Source organism: Haemaphysalis longicornis, unplaced genomic scaffold, assembly GCF_048455015.1.
Source record: "Haemaphysalis longicornis isolate Haplotype H1 unplaced genomic scaffold, Haemaphysalis longicornis Haplotype H1 scaffold_7, whole genome shotgun sequence".
In the NCBI taxonomy this organism is placed as follows: Eukaryota; Metazoa; Arthropoda; class Arachnida; order Ixodida; family Ixodidae; genus Haemaphysalis; species Haemaphysalis longicornis.
Window position 1 is genome coordinate 100,015,045 of NW_027526422.1, and position 19,894 is coordinate 100,034,938.

At 47.0% G+C, this 19,894-nt stretch overlaps 2 non-coding genes across 2 annotated transcripts; both read right to left on the reverse strand.

Moving 5' to 3' along the window:
• Positions 1 to 3,238: 3,238 nt before the first annotated feature.
• Trnay-gua (transfer RNA tyrosine (anticodon GUA)) lies at positions 3,239 to 3,326 on the reverse strand. Its single transcript is given in 2 exon segments — positions 3,239 to 3,274; positions 3,290 to 3,326. It is a non-coding gene; the product is annotated as a tRNA-Tyr (tRNA).
• A 6,220-nt stretch (positions 3,327 to 9,546) lies between these two features.
• On the reverse strand, positions 9,547 to 9,619 carry Trnaa-agc (transfer RNA alanine (anticodon AGC)). Its single transcript has one exon. It is a non-coding gene; the product is annotated as a tRNA-Ala (tRNA).
• Positions 9,620 to 19,894: the final 10,275 nt, after the last annotated feature.

The window sequence follows — 19,894 nt, forward strand, 5'->3', positions numbered from 1 at the left end:
GGACATGTCCGGCCAAACGGAGCCCGTCGATCCGGGGGCCAGGTGTGGGTGACAGCTGGTGTAAGAGCAGCCCCGACGCGAATCCTTCGTAGCGCCACCTCCTCACGGCGGGTGAACCCCCCAGGGAGGTTTGATCCACACGGTGGAATAAGTGCGCGTGTAGAGCGCCGAAGGTCTTGTTTGTCGGTGGCCAACTTTGACATTGCGTCGACTGGAAATAAGGGCGGTGGATGCGTCGTGGGAGGTATACGAGTCGCCGCATCCGCCTGTTGCTGTCCAGGGGTCGACGTCCTCTGGGCCCAAGTAATATTAACTCTGAACCTAAGGGTCGTAGCATTCGCGTGGATGGTTTGGGACATAGGCACTTGATGAAGTACCTTCCGGAGGTCTCGGACTGCTTGTATTGAATCTGTAAAGATGTTGACAGGTTGTGATTGGTCTGGCCTCAGCAGCTCTATAGCCGCCAAGGCGTCGAAAATCGCTTTGAGCTCAGCTTAGTTAGACAGCAGGTTCTTACGTTCAATTACAGTTAAACATGCGTGTAACGAACATCTGTAGAACGAATTCCTGGATAGAATGATTTTTTTCAATGCCCCATTGCCACCCCCATTGAAAGCCATAATTTTGCTACCTCTATATAACGTAGGCGTTGCGACAGTTAACCGTGATGTAATGAATTCACTACGCTGGTGAGGCATTGTCATTGCACTTATTTTAAATAATTGGATGGAAAAGGCAGTAATTCAGCGAAGTTCACCTTCACCACGAACTACCGTGCGTCTCCACATGTGAGTGCGGTGTCGGTTTGGGGGATGGCGGGCCTGTACATGGCGGTCACGCGACGCCACTGTTATCTTTGGGGTCGGTTCGTCAGTGATGATTTATGCGGTAAGAAAACGAAAAGTTTTGGTTTTTCTAGTCAGTTTCCCAATTTTAAATGCCGTCTTCGCCGGCGAGAAAGAAGGACGTCACTGCCCGGTACAGTATCCCAGCTAGTACACTCTCAACAATTTTGAGTTCCGAAAAGAACATCAGGTTCGCAAAAAGGCGCCGTTTTCCTTTAAACGCGTAAAGGCGCTTAAAAGTGTCGAAAGAAAAAGTGATACTTAACTAAAGTTTGTGAATACGGGGTAAGTGACATGGGTTCTTTTGAGCTTCGTGTAGTGAGTAAACGCGGGGGGAAGAATCATAAGGAATTCACGCAGTTTGTCACTGTGAAACAAATCCTTGAAGGGTGAGTTCACCATCACTGATGTCTATCATTTTAGTTTTGTTTGTGGCTCAATGAAGCGACACTTAACTCAAAACCTGCATGTAACAAAAACCTGCATGTAACAAAACATTGCGAATTTTAGACAACTTCCTTATTTCCAGGTTTAACTGTATATGCCCTGCTGATTAGGCTTATTGCTGAAAAAAGGCTGTACAGGTTGTTCAAGCTGGGCTTGGCCAGAACGTAGCCGTCACCACTCTGTACGCAAAAGGAGAGAGAGAGAGAGAGAGAGAGAGAGAGAGAGAGAGAGAGAGAGAGAGAGAGAGAGAGAGAGAGAGATGTAAACGTCAAACCTGCCAGGAAAGGGGCTTGCTACATCACCATGGTATGAGTACAGTCGGATGGCACCGATATGCGAAATGGGTGGTGTGACTGCAGCAAGATAGGAAAGAAAATGACGATGAAAATAAAATGAACGAAAACGAACGGAAACACCAAAAGGGGAAAAAAATGAAGGGGCATATAAATTAAGCTCTACAGAGAAAAGCAGTGCAATTGGGCAGCCGAGGTCAAAAGCAGGAGCACCGCCTTGTCCGCGGTCGTGCAAAGCGCCGACAAACTCCCGATACCGTTATAATGGTGTGCGTCATAAAGTAGTAGTAGCGCTCTTAAACAGAAAAGTAGGACCCATTGTACAAGAATGGGCGGTTTGGAATGAGAGCGAGGTTCAGTACAAGCAAAAGTGTATGAATGCCTCTGGAGAGAGTTCTCCGTGCATCGGAACTGTGAATTTGTCGTTTTTCACTTGACGTTCAGTGCTGGAGGTCGTAGCGAAAAATACAATACAGATCAAGCAACTACAGTACCCGTGATAGGCGGCTTTTAAAGGAAGGATTGGTTATTTTACGATGTGAGTCCGGATCAGTTGCGTAGAGGAGGAAAAGGGGGGGGGGGGGGTTCCATGGTCAATAGATTGAGAGCACCGTAAAAGTTTTATGTGAGGCGAATGTAGAAATGTAGAACAACTACAGGTTATAGGTTAAAGTGTAGCAAATGTACAGGCATTACAATAGGGGCGGCAGTGGAAACCGTGCCTCGGGTTCTAGTGGCGCCGGAGACCGCATGCACAAACAAGGAATCAATGAAAGCAGAGGTCCTCTGCTTTCACAAAGCACAAAAGCTGAGCATGAGCGGCGTGATGCATGTACATCGGCCTTTCATCTTCCTCTACGTTGTTTGCCTCATCAGAACAACGCGACATTTCCGGGGGACGTTCAAACAGGGTTTAAAACAGGAGAAACCTCAGGGATGGTGAGCGTGAACAATTGGCGTAAAGTTTCTGCAACCGCAAAGCAGAAGTGCCGCGTAGAGCTTGCCCTACATGTCTGTACGGCGTCGGTGGCTGGACATTACTAGCGTCCTTCCTGCCCTCCCCCTTCCACTGCGGCTTCGGGCCATCCTTTCTTAATAAAGTTTTCTTCCTTCCTTCCCTACATGTACCAGAAAAGATGTCTCGGTCAGTGCACGCCGTAAGGGCGATCTTGGTTACTGCGAGAATCTCTGATTTCAAAATGTATATCTATATATTACAGCAGCAATCACACCAAGCGAAAAGCTGGAAGTCGGAGACAGTTGAATTATCGCGCTGCTGCTAAATGGTAACTAATGGTTGGTTGCCAAATAGCACCATACTGCGCTGCCTCTTGCGCAAAGTCACGTGATCGCGTGAGAATTTTTTCGAGCTTCTTTCGAACATACGTATGCCGGTTTCGGTCCTTAAAGTAACATTGTCAACTTCATAACCAATTTTATTTGGACACTCCTATCGCTGTCGTGCTTCCAGCTGTATTGTTCGTTTTTTTCTCGGTTTCAATGGGGAAAAAGGAAGAGGCTAGGAACCAGAGTTTTCCGAATTCCACTGTGAATAAGTATATTCATTCAAGCTACACAACGTTGCACTGAAAACAATGGTACACGAGTGAAAAGAAATGATTTTAACTGCCGCACAACAAGAAAAAAAAACACTCCGTCGAGCCGGATTCGAACCAGCGACCTATGGATGTCAGCAGGGTACCTCTACAGTCCACCGCTCTGCCAACTGAGCTATCGACGGGTACGACTTCGACGTCCACACGTTTCCGCCCGTTCTCCGGGAGAGAGGAAACTGGAGCACCAGTTGGACATACTTTACACCGATAGTGGCCCATTGGCAGCTAGCTGCGCTTTCTGCGTCTATTGTGATTCCTGGAAGGCGATTGTTTTCGCTTTTGAGTCTCTCGCTGGTTCATGTTCCCAAACCGTTCGCCTCTTGAGCCGCCTGGTTTTATTTTTGGTTTATTGTATCTCATGTGATTCTCGTGATTTTATTCTTTCTATTATACCTTCTTTCGAGAGCCGTTACTATTGCGAATGAGAGATTGTTTGACGAGAACTCTCTAGGAGTCGTAAACAGAGGGAGCAGTACGACTTTTGAGTTCAATTCGCGTCATTACATACGTTCAGATTCACGTAGAATGGGAGCATAAAAAACCATAAAAATTGCAAAGCTCATTTCCATGGGTTCTCTGCATGCGTTTTGCATAGTCTACCCGGATTTCATGGTAAGATATTGTTTATCTTCGAATATTTTGTAAGGTGGGTGGTGTGGACCTGTGCACCGCACCACGTCCAAGCTCCCTCTTAACTGTAACCGCTTCAGAGGTACTGAGTGTCCTCCAAAAAGATCGTCCCTTTCCGTAAAGCAATGCTCACCCATTCAACCCATACCCCCTTTTAGGTGATCCATGTTACACATGATTGACTGATTGTAGGGTTTAACGGTCCGACGAAACGCAGCCGATAAGGCACACCGTAGTGGAGGGCTCCGGAATATATTTGACCACCCGGGGATCTTTAACGTGCGCCGAAATCTCGTACACACAGGCGTTTTTGCTTTTCGCTTCCATCAGAAAAGCGGGCGCCGCGGCCGGGAATCAAACCCGTGACCTCGTGCTCAGCAGAGCAACGCCTTAGCCACTGAGCCACCGCGGTGGGTACGTTACACATGGATATCGGCATTGTAACTTTTGGGAATTAGTACAGTTTAAACTTTGTAAAATACAGAAGGCAGAACATACAGGGCATACAGAAACTCGTGAGGAAAATGCGAATTTCTGAGGAATTCGAAAGTGCAGCAAACTCTTTAATAAAGCCCTCACGAAGCTTAGGATTGTTGGGATAGGCAGAAGCAAGTGAAAAGGGCCTTTGTACATACTTCATGTAAGGACGGGGCCAGAACACTGCATAATATTTAGTAGAACTCCGAAATAAGACCGTCTGGTTCTGGTGCTTTATTTCTTGACCTTGATTTATTTATTGATTTATAAATTTGATGTATTTCCTGGCTTGACTTTCTTAACTTCAATATTTCTTGACTTCGAAAAGGCATTCTTATTGGACCCTTTATTGTCATTTGATGCATAAATTAAAACAGCTGAAGTTTGATTCATTTGCACTAGCCTGGATATGTAACTTCTATGTAACGATATGTAGTCGTAATTATAACAAACAAAATAAATAATAAAACAAAATATAACAAAATATAACAAATTATTATATAACAAAATAAATCAACTAACGCGACAATCAACTAACCTTACAAAGACACCTTTTAGCAATTGAAAATTGGTGTAGCGAGTGGCAGATGTCACTAAATGTACTCAAATGTAAAACCATATCTTTCCATAGACGCCGAAACGAACCTAATTACAGTTAGTCCCTTCATGGTTCGGTACTCCAAACTACTAATTCGTAGAAATACCTTGGTGTACATCTAACAAATGATCTGACTTGGTCCGTACATGTTGAATTGGTTGTTTCTGCAGCAGCCAAAACTCTCGGTATTCTCCAACGCAATTTAAAACTTGCCGCTCCTGAACTAAAAGTTGAACTAAAAAAGAATATGCATCCGCTATCTGGAATACCGTCAAAAAGTACCTTTCTCAGGCACTGGAAGCAGTACAAAATCGAGCAGTCAGGATTGCATTTTCAGACCATTCATCTTTTACGTGTGTAACCAAGCTAAAACAGCGTGCCTCTCTTCCACTTCTAGATCACCACCGAAAGCTTGTTCGACTAGCACTCTTTCATAAATAATATTACACTCTGTCACCTAACAAATACGTCATAAGTAGCGCAAATTTTTCGAGCCAAAGAAAAAACACATTTAATGTATCGTATACCCGGCCCAAAAGAGTTACATACGCACACGCTGTTTTCATTCGCACAGCCTAAGATTAGAACGAGCTTCAGCAGGAACTGGCGCAGATTAGAGATTCAGTACAGTTCATGCTATAGCTGTTAAAAATACAAGCCGACTGACTTAGCTTAGTTTGCGTGCAATGCTTTCTCCCGATAGCACGTTTTCGATCACCTGCATGTCTTTAAAAATGCTTTGATCACTCTTTTGCCGTTTTAAACTCCTTTTTTCATTCCTTCCGCTCTTTTTTTTTTCGCTTGTGACCCGCCACCTTACTTTTTTAAATCAATGCTTGTCAAGTTCGTTCATATATCGCGAGATTTTTCGCCTGTGAATTTTTTTCTTTTTTTATTCTGTGTATGTGCCTTAAACTCTTTGACATTCCTTCCGCTTTTTATTTTTCCCCTTGTGAGCCGCCCTCCCCTGCAGTTTTTCAAATCAATCGTTCATGAAGTTCTTTGTTAATATTTCGCGTGGTTTTTATCAGTGATATTTCTTTTGAGCTCACCACTCATGTAATGCCTGTGGTCCAGGCCTTTGAGGTACTAAAATAAATAAATTCTTCAGAATAACAAATTAAATAATTTTTTTCATAATGGGAACAAGATGCCCTAACTATACTGTGTGCATCAGAAATGCGTTAACCACCATACTCGATTTCCACTATAAACTTTTCTAGGGCTGACTGCCTTTCATCAACAAATACATGTCGGGTTGGCGGCTCCTGCAAAAACCTACGCGTTCTTGACGGAGTAAGGGCTCTCCGATATTTTTTCAGCCATAATATGCGGTATCTGAACTTTTGCATATTTCATCAAAGATTGTACCGGACTCCGCTGTGTTAGGCTCATGCAATTGGATCAAGAAACTGCTGTGTTCGCGCAAGTGAGCTCGCTTCAGAAAAGACGCCCGACCTGATTTCTCTTTAGCAAAGTCTTTACACCCTTGTTTAAAACAGGGTCATTTTTGAAAAATACTCAGGAATGAAAGTTCGAATGGACCTTTCAAGTAAGCTGGTATGGCGTGCTGAAAAGATCCATCCAAGAGTACGCTACTGTTGAGTTTCAACAGGTTCCAAGGGATGTGAGCAGCATGCCAGCCCCGTGGACCCATCCGAGCTGAGATCAAGCAGTGTCCAAAAAACAATATTGCCCTAACAAGATAATTACGCACAATGGAACACTTCCCTGCGAAAACGTAGCTTTCGTACAGACGGACACTAGGAAAACGATAAAAAGGGGTAAGGTGTAGAATGCTTCCTCTAGCGATCCCTATATTAACTAGGCCACTTTCACTAATGACATCGCTGAGAACCGCGGTACTGGCATCATAGCGCCAGTTATCTGCCGAATGACCCTCGTGAGTACACACGCAGTTAAAATCCCCTTGCAGTTGAACACTTATCGCGGTGCACAAAAATTGAGCCAAGGAGAGGAAGAAACTCACCTTTCCGTGAATTCGTTTGGGGCACACACGCATAGAACGTGCCATTCAATGCCCGATATGTCATCGTCGCAGCAGAGAACCACTCCGCGTCATCCACTTTGCAAGCAAGAACAGTCAGATCAAGGTTTTTCAGAAGAAAAGCATACAACCTTTAGTTTGGCCAATCTAGTGGCTAACGCAAACACTCTATTAAGATTAGAAGGGGCGGAGAGCCGCCTGCGGGTGCTCATCAGTACCCAGCTTGGTTTCCTGAACAGAGATCTAAGTTCCGTGAAATCTAGAGGCGCGTGAAAAAAATCAGGTTTCTATCATGTTTTTCTTCCCTAAAAATATCGAAAATTGAAGACAGACAATTCTGCACAGACCTATAAAATATTCGACATACTCCTTAAGGTGGAAGACTAAGACGTCTCATCGAACGCGAAAAGAGATCGCAGTTGCTGGTGACAGCACAATAAAATCAAATTACGGCCGCTGTGAAAGGAAAATAAGTAAATAAAATATACATACAAACTTATTTAGGTTCTATTGGTATTTTAGCTCCGGTCGCCATGAGCCACCGCCATGTGAGGTAACTACAGCACTAAACCTTTACCGGGCCAGTACGGAATAGAGTTACCATTGGGGCGTGCCGCATGACTGGTGATCGTCACGCCGACGCAAACACCTCGCAGAAGTGAAGAAGCATTCCATAATCGCTGACTTTCACATTAACATCAGTTAAAAAACTCAGGTGCCCGATGAATTTCACCATTTACATTACAAAATATATAATTGTTTCCTGCTGCATCTCACAAGTCCCAGCAGAGACTGCGCTGTCAAAACCTGTACACTATTTCACTTGAGATCATTGATTTCAGAAAGCGTGTCCCTCACTGCAGATTGATGGCATCACTACTAATTTCCCCGGGCGAGCACTTATGTATATTTTTTACTTTACTCTGGTTGGAAAAACAAAAAAAAATCCTTGTGTTTCTTTCTATTGATTTTTTTCATAGTTGACTGCTCTACATCGGAATATTCGCGTTACTTTTCAAATTACTCTGAAAAAAGTGAAGCAGCTGGTAGTGCCGGTGTTTCTGCCTTTAACCCTTTACATTATTTGAGGCGATGTGTAGTGTCCACAAGAACCGGCTAACCACTCCCCTCAACGAAAGAAGGAGTCACCCTAGTTTTTGAGTTTTGAAACCGAAACATTTTTTCTTAATTTTACAACAAAACTTCACCAACTCTGTTCATCTGTATGAAAAGAAGACTTTCAAAACATTTTGGAGCTTAAACATTTTTTCATTGATAGCCAATATTTTCAGTAAAAATGTTTCGAGTGGCTTTGTAGTCCCAGAAAGTTATTTACTGCGCCTTAGAACTTTGAGCGAAAATATTTGTTTCTGTAGGTTGAAATAAAAATTTTCATTTAGAAAACGGCTTAGCGGAAAAATACTGAACAGAAATTTTTCTTTTTGCTGCACGCCAGCGTGAGCCAGACAGCGTAGGAGCGTTAGTGGCCACGCAACGCTCTGGCTTCTTCCCCGCTTAATTGTTCTTTCTCGGCCGCTAATGTCTCGAGTCCTACATTTCCAGACATGCATTCCCCTGACTGGAATTTAGATAGGTACGATAGCCGTACACTGCCCTTTAGAGATTCTCTTTGCCGCACGGCTCGGATTTTGCCGTCCACCGCTACCGCATTTCAAGGCACGCTATTGGAGCCGTGCCAACTACGAAGTCAGCTAAGGATGCACAGCCGCCAAAGGTGCTGACCGGCCGTTGGATACTCTGAAGGCCCAATCAGACGATACGGGGCAGAATAGCATGCGATGGAGTAGCCACCTGGAAAGTGCCTTTCCTGCCGGCTTTTCCTCTTGGGGCCCTTGCTTTTGAGTTTTTAACCCTAGCATTTTGAAGAAAACGTCTCATTGTTACCTATTATTCGCATTCCTGACCTAGGAATAGAATTTTTGATCCCCAGTGCATATCAGAACCATCGGCTGCTTTTATTTGACGCCCCATTCATTTATACGGCACAACTTTAAACTTCAATTGGCGCATATCTCGTTCTAGCGGCGATGTGTCTTCGTCATTAGTTTCCTCCTATGTCTCACTGTAAGAACTTCAGCCGGAATACTCACCCGAAAACGTCCGGTACTTCGCCCTGGGTTTCATAGTGGTAGAGCCAATACTCACATGTGTTGGATGCATGTGTCTACGGAGAACATGCCTGGTCATTCTATTATCCATTCGAATAGGTTATTTGCTTTGGTATAACGAGCTATAACCATTCTTTCACTTCATCGTCGGCTGGGTCACCTGTAAGCTTTTTCCTCGATACCTAACGTACGTACGGGCGACCGTCCACGCACTAGCAATAAAATACTGCGGCTATGGTATGATCGCCCGGTCTTATTCAACACTGTAACTGTTGACCCTCTACTCGTGTCTAAGAATTCTTATTTCACAACCTACTCACACAGTCGTTGATATGCATATGCTCCGAAGGATTTCTCCAGTTAAGCCATGTTCCGGGACGAACCGACCGGTTGACAAACCACGAAACTGCGTTCGGTCTTAAGCACAGCGTTCCGCTTCCACACGTTACTCGCAGTGCATGCGATTCTTAAAGAAATCTGTCATGTTATAGGAAAAAAAGACGTGGAGGTGCGGGGTATCGATCCCCGTACCTCTCGCATGCTAAGCGAGCGCTCTACCATCTGAGCTACACCCCCGACGGGCACCCGAAGGAAAACGTGCCCCGTCCTGCCTAGGCAGACGTGTCGTTCGCGTTTAGCAGCGTATCTCTATACTACTCAAACTCATTTTAGCACTTATACTTGGCATTATCCTTTTTATAAAATTTGTGAAAATCTTTACAGATTACTCTGAAAGATTGACTCTATATGCCATCCCCAAGAGGTTGCATGAATATTGAAGCAGCAGTCCACTTGGCTCGTCGCCCTACCAAAAATTCTGCTAGTCACAGGATTTAGAAATAGAAAGCAATAAATCCTGAGACACTCAATGTGCCGATTCGAGAAATACCAGAAATTACCAACCACTTTTGAGCAAATTGAAGCTGGAATTATCAAAAATAGCTTCTGCTCGCAATGACGAACGATGAATGACACGTTATAAAACCCACAGAATGCTCTACGGCGTTTTCGAAGCGCATGGAAATAACCTTTAAATAATCGGTCAAGTCAACGTGGTCAAAACACACCATACACGAGAAAGCAAGTAGAGAGAGAGAGAACAATCTTTAATGAGTCTGGCTGTGTCAGCCGAGCTAAACCGCCTGGCTTGCTACGCCAGATGAATGCTGTGACAATGATGATTATAATGTATGTGGTGTTATGATAGCAGTACTGTAGTTTGTATAGAAGTGCAGACAAACGTGCCCAGGCGTTTTGCGTTCATCTTTAAATAAATTCCATGTTGGAGGAGTTCAGGGAACATTTCTTAGGAGAATGAAACACTCTTTTGAATTAATGAACTGTCCCAGAAGAAAGGGGACATCATTTGCCAGCAAATTTACCGCATCGCTGTTTCCTGAAGCTTATGTTCTTAACTCATGTCGGTTTTGACACGATTGAGGGACTATGTGTCAATCGTGGTAGTCTTCCAGGCCCATTAGCTTATCAAAACGGAATATCGTGTATACATATATTGTGAAAAACGCCAAGGTATTGCTCGAAAAGAAGGACTTTTGCTCTCTGCTGTATTCGGTTTTCCGACGAAAGCCCCCACAGAAAGTATTCCTCACAATTGGTTTTTCTTCTGAATGACGCGAACGATGTTGTGACAACAGCATGTGCGAAAAAGGCAATGTTTGCTTCCTCAGCGAACAACTGAACAAAATTACCAAAGAAAGGTACGCGATGCAATGCAAAACCGTACACCCCGAAGGAAACATTTTGCGGCACAACAACCAGTCGACCGGGAACCTTGATAAAATCAGTTGAAACCATTACTATCAAACAGCCGCTAGCTTCAAGTTCAGCTACATGTTAAGTTCGGGCTCCGCATGTAATTAATGAAGGCCGCCGGTGGCCCATGTATTGGCGTAGCCTCCGCTGGTAGCTACGATCCCGTGTCCCTTTCAAGTAGCCGCACGAACGTCAAGTTCGGAGCCGCGGAGAGCCTGTGTTGTGCCCGTCCTTTTGTGTGTCAAAAGACGGGGGCGATTAGCTTGAGTACTTCTGTCGCGTCGGAGGTGGCTGGGTTGTTCGGCATGACAAGCTGACGAGAAGCTGAATGACGGTGAATCTCTTAGTGTTGAAAGCGCGCGCGGTTTAAGTTTGGAAATCTTCGACCCCGGCGGCGGCGTGGGTCGTTGACGGGTCAATCGCCTCGGAGACCACCGAGTGGGCCTGATGCGCGTCTTCCGGTGCGACTGGCGGCAGGCCGCGGCGCCCTTCGTCTGGGAGGGAATTAGCAACCCTCATTGTCCCGCGCGTTGCGGGACAATGGGGGCGTCGCGGGAGGCGCCGCGCGGAGGGAGGTCAGCCGCGCGAGGACCGCTCCGGGCCCTCGGCTTGGCTGTTGTTTGTGCAGATGCCGCCCGCTTAACGTAATGGATAGTTCACTTAAGGCCGCAGATGTCCTGTATTTTCTGGCCGGGTGTAACAGCGTGCGTAGGAAACGCACTTTGAGTGCATAAGAGAGAGGGTTAGGTCACGTGACCGCAGGTGAGGACATGTGTGTGATTGGCTGGTTACTGTGGCCAATCAATGGTTTGTAATAATTGTTTTGAAAGGTTTTTCTCTCTTTCTTGAACGCCCCCTTTTTGGAGGCGGGGTTTTTGCTATCAAAACCGGAGTGTTGGGTTTTGTCGAAGGTCGGTCGAGAGGGGATCGAGTTTAGTATAGATCTCGGCCGAACAGGCTGCTGCTGTCAGAGTGACAATGTAACCGTCACTCTGACCTGATGTAAAGTTGGAGTTTTGTAAATAATGTAAATAAGCCTAATATCTAGCAAGGAAGGCAGTCCTCATCCCTCACCCGCTCCAAGCATCGGTCGTCGGTCATCGGAGCGAGTCGAGATCGTCCTCTCGGCTCGCGCATCAAAAGAACATCCCTATTTCGCCTCCATCAGTTCGCCAAGAAGATGGAGAGGCGAAATTTAACTGGCGCAGTCGACAGGATGACCACGACCATCGGCTGGAGCTGGTGGGGCATTGCGGAGAGACTCCTTCAACGCAAGGTTCGGCTCCGACCAACGACGAGCCAGACTCCAAGCATTGACGGGGCGACACCTCAGCGGGAGGCCTCGTGAGTTCCGGCTCAGTGCGGCAGCAGCCGCGATTCAACGGCAACGGGGCGACACCTCAGTGGGAGGCCTCGTGGGCTCCGGCCCAGGGCGGCGTAAGCCGCGGTTCAACGGGGCGACACCTCAGCGGGAGGCCTCGTGGGCTTCGGCCCAGGGCGGCGTAAGCCGCGGTTCAACGGGGCGACACCTCAGCGGGAGGCCTCGGGGGCTTCGGCCCAGGGCGGCGTAAGCCGCGGTTCAACGGGGCGACACCTCAGCGGGAGGCCTCGGGGGCTTCGGCCCAGGGCGGCGTAAGCCGCGGTTCAACGGGGCGACACCTCAGCGGGAGGCCTCGGGGGCTTCGGCCCAGGGCGGCGTAAGCCGCGGTTCAACGGGGCGACACCTCAGCGGGAGGCCTCGTGGGCTCTGGCCCAGGGAGCACGGCCCCATCCCAGCGGCGAGAGCGGCGCATCGGGTCCACGAGCTGCTGCACCAGCGACACTGCGACCCGGCCGAACCCGGAGCGGGCACAGGTGGGCCCTGATTTGTTTTCTCCGGGTTCACCATGGCCACTATGCTAACGGGATGTCGCGGCACCGATAGGAAGGTTAGTGCCATTGTGCTCGAGATTGAAGAGTTGAGAGCGGAGTTAGCTCTCAGGAATGCGCAGCACGCTTTCGAAAAAGCAAGGCTGGCGGGTAGCAGGGGCGCGGGTAGCTGGTCCGAATGGACAGCTGAAGAGCTTAGCGCTCAGTTAGCCCAAGGGAGAGCGGAGGTCGCTTATGAGAAAGCGAAGCTCCGCAGGATCGGTAATCTCGAAGAGGACACCAATGTCTTCACAGTGTTCGTTCCATCATGGGCGTTTCGAACGCCACAGGATAAGGAGAGTAGCTCCGCCCCATGCGCCGACATAGACCCCGCGGCCGACCGCGAGGAGCCCCTCGTGGATGAGCTAATTCCGAGATCGAGCGAATCTGTCGAAGGCATGGTCATCTCGGAGGAGGCAGAGGTAGCACAGCCGTCATGTGAGGGCAGCGAAACGGCGGGCCTAATTGTTGAGCCTGCGTGCTCGAAGCAGGAATGTGCAGGCGGCCCGCGGCGTCTTGCGCGTAGGTCGATTCCGACGGGCGCGAGAACGCGGGACGCGGGGGCAGGTGGGGTGGCGCAGGTGCGACACCGTCGTACGCGCTACCGCCGAGTAGGGTGTTCCTTCTCTCCCGGGAGCAGAGGACACCGCGAGCCAAACCAGGGTTCGTGTAGAATCAGCTGGTGGCGCACAAAACGGAATCGGCTTCCGTGCGACGGTCGGTGTGTGCCACCGTGGAAGGAGGTGTACGCGCTGAATAGTATGCAGTGCGAGACAGGGACGGTTTAGTGTTGTTTGCCGCACACTAATTTGTTATTGTTTTGCGTTTTTTTTCTGTTGTTTTTTTTATGTGTAGGGTTCGCCCAGACGAGCGTTATTGTTAGTTTTACCTGTATTGTAGTTCTTCCCCTTGTTGTTAGTTTTTTTTGTTTGTGCATGTGTTGGTTGCGTTCAGCTGTCGTAAGGTGTGTGATTAGCGAGTAGCGCAGCTTGGCGGTCTTAACTCTGTCTTCTTGTGAAGCAGAGCCGCGGGTACAACACATTAGGGAGTGTACCTTTGGGTACAATGGCGAGTGCCTTCCTTTATTTGCGCTCGTTGGCATATGGTCATGGTGGGCCATGGAATGTGCAGGTAGGGCCCACTTGTGGCGCTTGTGTGCGAACTAGTGTTTGAGGTACTGAAAAATGAACTTTCAGTACATCGAATGTGGACAGCAAGTGAACCGCAACAGGGACGAACAATCTGTGTCGCATCCCGAAAGAACCGGCGTCCGCGAGTGCGTGAAGAGAACTTTCTTTTAACGTTTTTTTATTTGTACAGGACTAGCCTCATTTGTGCGTTTGGGTTTGTTTGGGTGTCTGTTCCTTTCCTTAGAGTGAAAGAATGCTCCTGCATGCACGTAACATTTAAGAGTGGATGGTGTCATTCATTCAGTTGTGAAGTTTGAACATTTATACCCTTCGTGGGGTTGGTTACCTTTAATGGTAGAGGGTGCCACGAGTTTGTTCTCACGGGCCCTGTAGTTGAGCGCCTTCGTTTAATGTTTGATGTTGCGCAAGCCATGGTTAGGCCAAGGCACTGAGTATGCCGTGTTGTATCCGTTTTTTTTTTTTGGTGCAGTTGGCCGGCGCGTGTGCTGGTTGGGTTGGCGTGTACCGGGTAAATTTTTTTTATTGTTGTATTGTATTGTATTTTGTAGTGTACTCGCGTAACGGCTTGAGCGCGTTTTGTTTAGTTCTTGCTCTGCAGCAAGACATAACAAATAGTGAGAGTTAATGTTGTACGTACAGCTAGTGTACGGACAACATTCTTAGTGCGGAGGTGTTAAGTTCGGGCTCCGCATGTAATTAATGAAGGCCGCCGGTGGCCCATGTATTGGCGTCGCCTCCGCTGGTAGCTACGATCCCGTGTCCCTTTCATGTAGCCGCACGAACGTCAAGTTCGGAGCCGCGGAGAGCCTGTGTTGTGCCCGTCCTTTTGTGTGTCAAAAGACGGGGGCGATTAGCTTGAGTACTTCTGTCGCGTCGGAGGTGGCTGGGTCGTTCGGCATGACAAGCTGACGAGAAGCTGAATGACGGTGAATCTCTTAGTGTTGAAAGCGCGCGCGGTGTAAGTTTGGAAATCTTCGACCCCGGCGGCGGCGTGGGTCGTTGACGGGTCAATCGCCTCGGAGACCACCGAGTGGGCCTGATGCGCGTCTTCCGGTGCGACAGGCGGCAGGCCGCGGCGCCCTTCGTCTGGGAGGGAATTAGCAACCCTCATTGTCCTGCGCGTTGCGGGACAATGGGGGCGTCGCGGGAGGCGCCGCGCGGAGGGAGGTCAGCCGCGCGAGGACCGCTCCGGGCCCTCGGCTTGGCTGTTGTTTGTGCAGATGCCGCCCGCTTAACGTAATGGATGGTTCACTTAAGGCCGCAGATGTCCTGTATTTTCTGGCCGGGTGTAACAGCGTGCGTAGGAAACGCACTTTGAGTGCATAAGAGAGAGGGTTAGGTCACGTGACCGCAGGTGAGGACATGTGTGTGATTGGCTGGTTACTGTGACCAATCAATGGTTTGTAATAATTGTTTTGAAAGGTTTTTCTCTCTTTCTTGAACGCCCCCTTTTTGGAGGCGGGGTTTTTGCTATCAAAACCGGAGTGTTGGGTTTTGTCGAAGGTCGGTCGAGAGGGGATCGAGTTTAGTATAGATCTCGGCCGAACAGGCTGCTGCTGTCAGAGTGACAATGTAACCGTCACTCTGACCTGATGTAAAGTTGGAGTTTTGTAAATAATGTAAATAAACCTAATATCTAGCAAGGAAGGCAGTCCTCATCCCTCACCCGCTCCAAGCATCGGTCGTCGGTCATCGGAGCGAGTCGAGATCGTCCTCTCGGCTCGCGCATCAAAAGAACATCCCTATTTCGCCTCCATCAGTTCGCCAAGAAGATGGAGAGGCGAAATTTAACTCTACATCACAACGTTTACTCCGATAAATTTCTTCCTAATGCGTGAGCATTCTTTGGTAAAAACACCAACCCGAATGGCGTAGTGCCTTCTATGTTGACAGAAATGCGTAATGGCGTGTATATTGATACCAGGTAAAGTGGTATTTACAATGGTGTATATACGACACTAACTCAGAGGCTAGTTATTAGAAAACACGGTGGAAGAAAGCACAGCGCAAGCCAGGGAACGAACGCACTTCACCATCAGCGTCCTCTTTATCTTCCTTCTTGATGATGATCCCGGCTAGCACAGTACTTGTATACCGTCCTCTTTGCGGGAAATATAATTATGCCCCGTAACAATATTTTAATCACTGTGAGCAAAAGTGAAACAACGCAATGTATACACAAAATAACGAAATCGTCGAAGTTCGGTTTTAATGGGACATTGAAGTAGCCATTGTGATTAGGAAACTAAAAATACAATCAACGCAAAAAATAATAGTAAAACTAGCAAAGAAATCCCAAAGGGATTACGCAACTAACTAAACAACACACGAAAAGTAAGAAAACGCACAATTTATAAAGACCACAAGTGTATGAAAAAAATCACAGAAGTAAATATTCAGCACGCAATTAAAGAAAAAAACTACAACAAGATATGAAACAAGTATAATCAACTCAAAGAGCCGCAAGGGATCGTTTAAATTCCCTGCTCCGGTCATTAACTAAAAAATAATGGAAAAGGAACTGCCCTGAAACTGTTTGTGCATGTTGTTTCAATTTTATTAACAAAACGTAAGGTTTCGCAAACGCAGAGGCAGAGCAACAATACTTACAAAGTGGTATGAAACTTCTAGAATTTCTCTACCTTCTTACCGGGATCCTGTTTCGCGAAACAGGAACCAGTTTCTTCCCCTTGAGAGCACCCGATTCTATTCTGAGCACTCCGCCGTCCTTTGGGGCAGCCGTGATCGTATAGTGGTTAGTACCTTGCGTTGTGGCCGCAATAACCAAGGTTCGAATCCTGGTCACGGCATTGTTTTTTTTTAATTTTCACTAACGATATATTACATAATCTCACTGCAGACTAACTCGCAAACAGTTTCTTCCCCCACATAAGCAACCCAACAACGGGGAAGGGGTAATACATGCTTCATTAGCTCCAAGCTGACACATTCTCCCAAAACACGCTCCGACACAAAATATTCCATATCCAATACTCACTTGAATGTATGTGCTGCCCCAGACACATCGCGGACACAACACCGCATAGTGTGGGCATGCCTGAAAAGTGCATATAACTCTTCCAATCACTACCCTTTACAGGAGGCGGCGACGCTGACAAGCTCGCACCCCTTCTCGCAGCTTCTGCTGGTGAATAGGGCACGGACGGCGGTCCTCGACCGAAGGCACCCATCACTGATATGGAGGGTCCAGAATCACAACAGATGGGTAAATATGGGTAAATAACGTTTATTCTCTCGCTCCCTATCTGTCTCTCTCTGTCTATCTCTCTCTGTCTGATGTACGATAATTGGCTTTTTATGATCCTTCTCACCGCGTCGGCAGGACGAACAAAGATATTTTCTCAAGCTGAACTGTTTAGAAGTTTTACTACGTTCAGCCGTGGTAACGCGTGCTATAACCATGATAACAAATAAAAGTACTGTGCAGCACTGCCCATAAACTCTTTCACCTTTTCTTTAGTGCCTAGAAGCACCCCCAAAGTAATAGTTATTGCCGGCGCAGAGCTGCAACTGCGTTATTTGCTCGTCGCAGAATATACACTTCGAAGTTTCTCCTTCCATTTTTCTTGTAATCGTATTTAAACATACCGTCTAATGCGTTTATATCTGCAACTGAAATCAATCCAGCCGATGACCTCGATATAGGTCGAATGACGGCCCCAAAGAAAGGAAACGGTTTGGAGTAAATTTCCAAGATATGTCACGCGCGTGGAGGCGTAAGACTTCACTGAGATACTTAAAACCGCTAGTTTTAAATACTGGATGCGCTTCTTGACTGTGCTCTAAAAGCAGGGAGGAATTAGAAAATTGTGTTCTAAAACTGCTGGGTTTTTTTTATAGTTCTACCCGGCTAACAGAAAATACGTACGTATGACCACCCAATGTCCAGCACTGGCAGCACCTCCACGAAGAGATATTTGCCCTGCACGAGGTTTTGTTTCGAGCGTATGAATTTGCACTAATCTCATTCTAGACAGGACGATTTTACATCGAAGTTGAGTCGAGCCCTTTCCGATGTTTATGGGGCGACGTATGTGGTCAGTAATGTTTGCAATATTCGGGCAGTATCCTACTATTTGATGCCCCGACGGTGCTGGTAGATGCGTTTCAGAAGGGGCGCTAGTGGCGACAGTGTTTGATGTAGCGTGGAGACAATGTAGTGCTGAGCCGTCCTCTTCGTATTGTGAGCCCCGACACCGCAGGTGCGGGACGTTCGGGACTGGCTGCTTTGCCCGGTCAGAGAATGCCAAGGTCTACAGTGACGCTTTTTATCCGGATATGGGGCCAACCATAAATTGACGAAAGTCTATGCTTGCCTGGTCCCCGAGCCAGAGGTGGAAATCAAAAGAGAGACGCCACATGTAGCCAGCATCAGCACGAGCCATGAGCACCTGAGGTGACCTTGGCACCGAAACCTATTCCGAGTACCTGCTCAATTCGCTTCCACCTCTTCCCCGTGCGCCCAAAATCAAACAATAGTCGGCAACACGCGAAGCAGTTAATTACTGGATTGCTCGAAACAAGCGAGCAGAGTACTCAAGTTATGGCACAACTCTACAACATCAAGAAGCCAACGGATAGCGACATGCAGAAATACAACTCGACGGGGAGCCGCCCCACATGCCTCTCTGGACATGAAGTATAAAAACTCGGCGTGTGAAACGAAAACTTGGGGACTCGTGTTTAGCGTATGAAAAAATCCTAAATATAAAAGAAAGATGTCTTACGACCTCCATATTTTGATATACGATATGCTACATTGTAATAGAAAAATGTTTCCTCGGCAGTGCATTTGTGTTTAGAGGGGAAGCCGACTTTAAGGAGATCGGTGTAAGCTTCGTCGTTGTTAGCTGGCTTTCTCGCATTGGAGTTGCAAGGCGAAGCATGTGCATCTGCGGAGGGAGTTTGGTCACAGTGCTGTTTTATTCTGCTGCTTATTTTCACAGCCTCTTTGCCGAGCCACGTAGACTGCTCGCCGCCATGTTTTTGCGAGCAGGGGGAAGGGTGTGAGACGTGCACGCGCGTGAAGTTTTGAGGCGGTAGCCGTTGACATAGGCTTTCTGCTGGGAACGAGATTTCAACGTCCACGTCGCAGCCGGATGTGGCCTGACTGCTGTCCACCGGGGTCGAGCGGTTTGGATTAGTGTGTTACGCAAACAGTATGATGCCTACGATGTTCACAGAAAAAAAATGTCGTCGTGACAAGTTTTATTCAGCTATAATTAAGTGGCCAGTATTCTCAATCGCAAATTTAAAACAAACGTGTTTTGTTTCGTGCACTCCTTGAACTGCGCCCAGCTTAGCTGGTAATCCTTCTCCCCAGAGTGAAACGCCACTGTTTTTTTTATTCTGTTTTGAAATAATTGTTTGAATGGGAAGGTAAAAAAGACGTTTGTGAATTACGAAAATTGCGCTAAAAGGACAAACAGAAAAAGGACGACAGGCAATGCAGCTTACTTTAAAAGTTTTGTTTTCGCATTGTATTTGATTTTGCTCTCCGCCGGCAAACCATAAATTCAAAATTTGGCTATAAATAGCCACATTTGCTGATATTGTTTTGTTACGTATATTTTTGTGTGTTTCTTTGTTTCATCTTATAGTGATTAAAAATTATACGGATATAAAGAATTAATAAATCCAATTCGCCTGAAATGCATTTTTGTGTAGATAGAAGTCTGCACCGCACGCGTTGGGGTTCTAGGCCTGAAATACCCATGCATTGAAAACAGTGTGGGGTGGGGGGGGGGGGGGGAGGTCAACGCTGTGGTATTGCAAAACCCGGAGCTGGTGGACCTTGATAGCAACCCCAACTGGTGATATCATAAAGATTAACCTTTCGGCGCTAGCCTTTTTCTTTCTATCGAAAAACGTTTTCTGTGTTTACTTTTTATTATTTCGAACCTATAAGCTTGCAAGCAACAAATTGAGCTTGTGATGCAAGTGATTTACAAGCCATTCATCTAATTACGCCATCAGTGCATTGAACTTTAGATTTTCT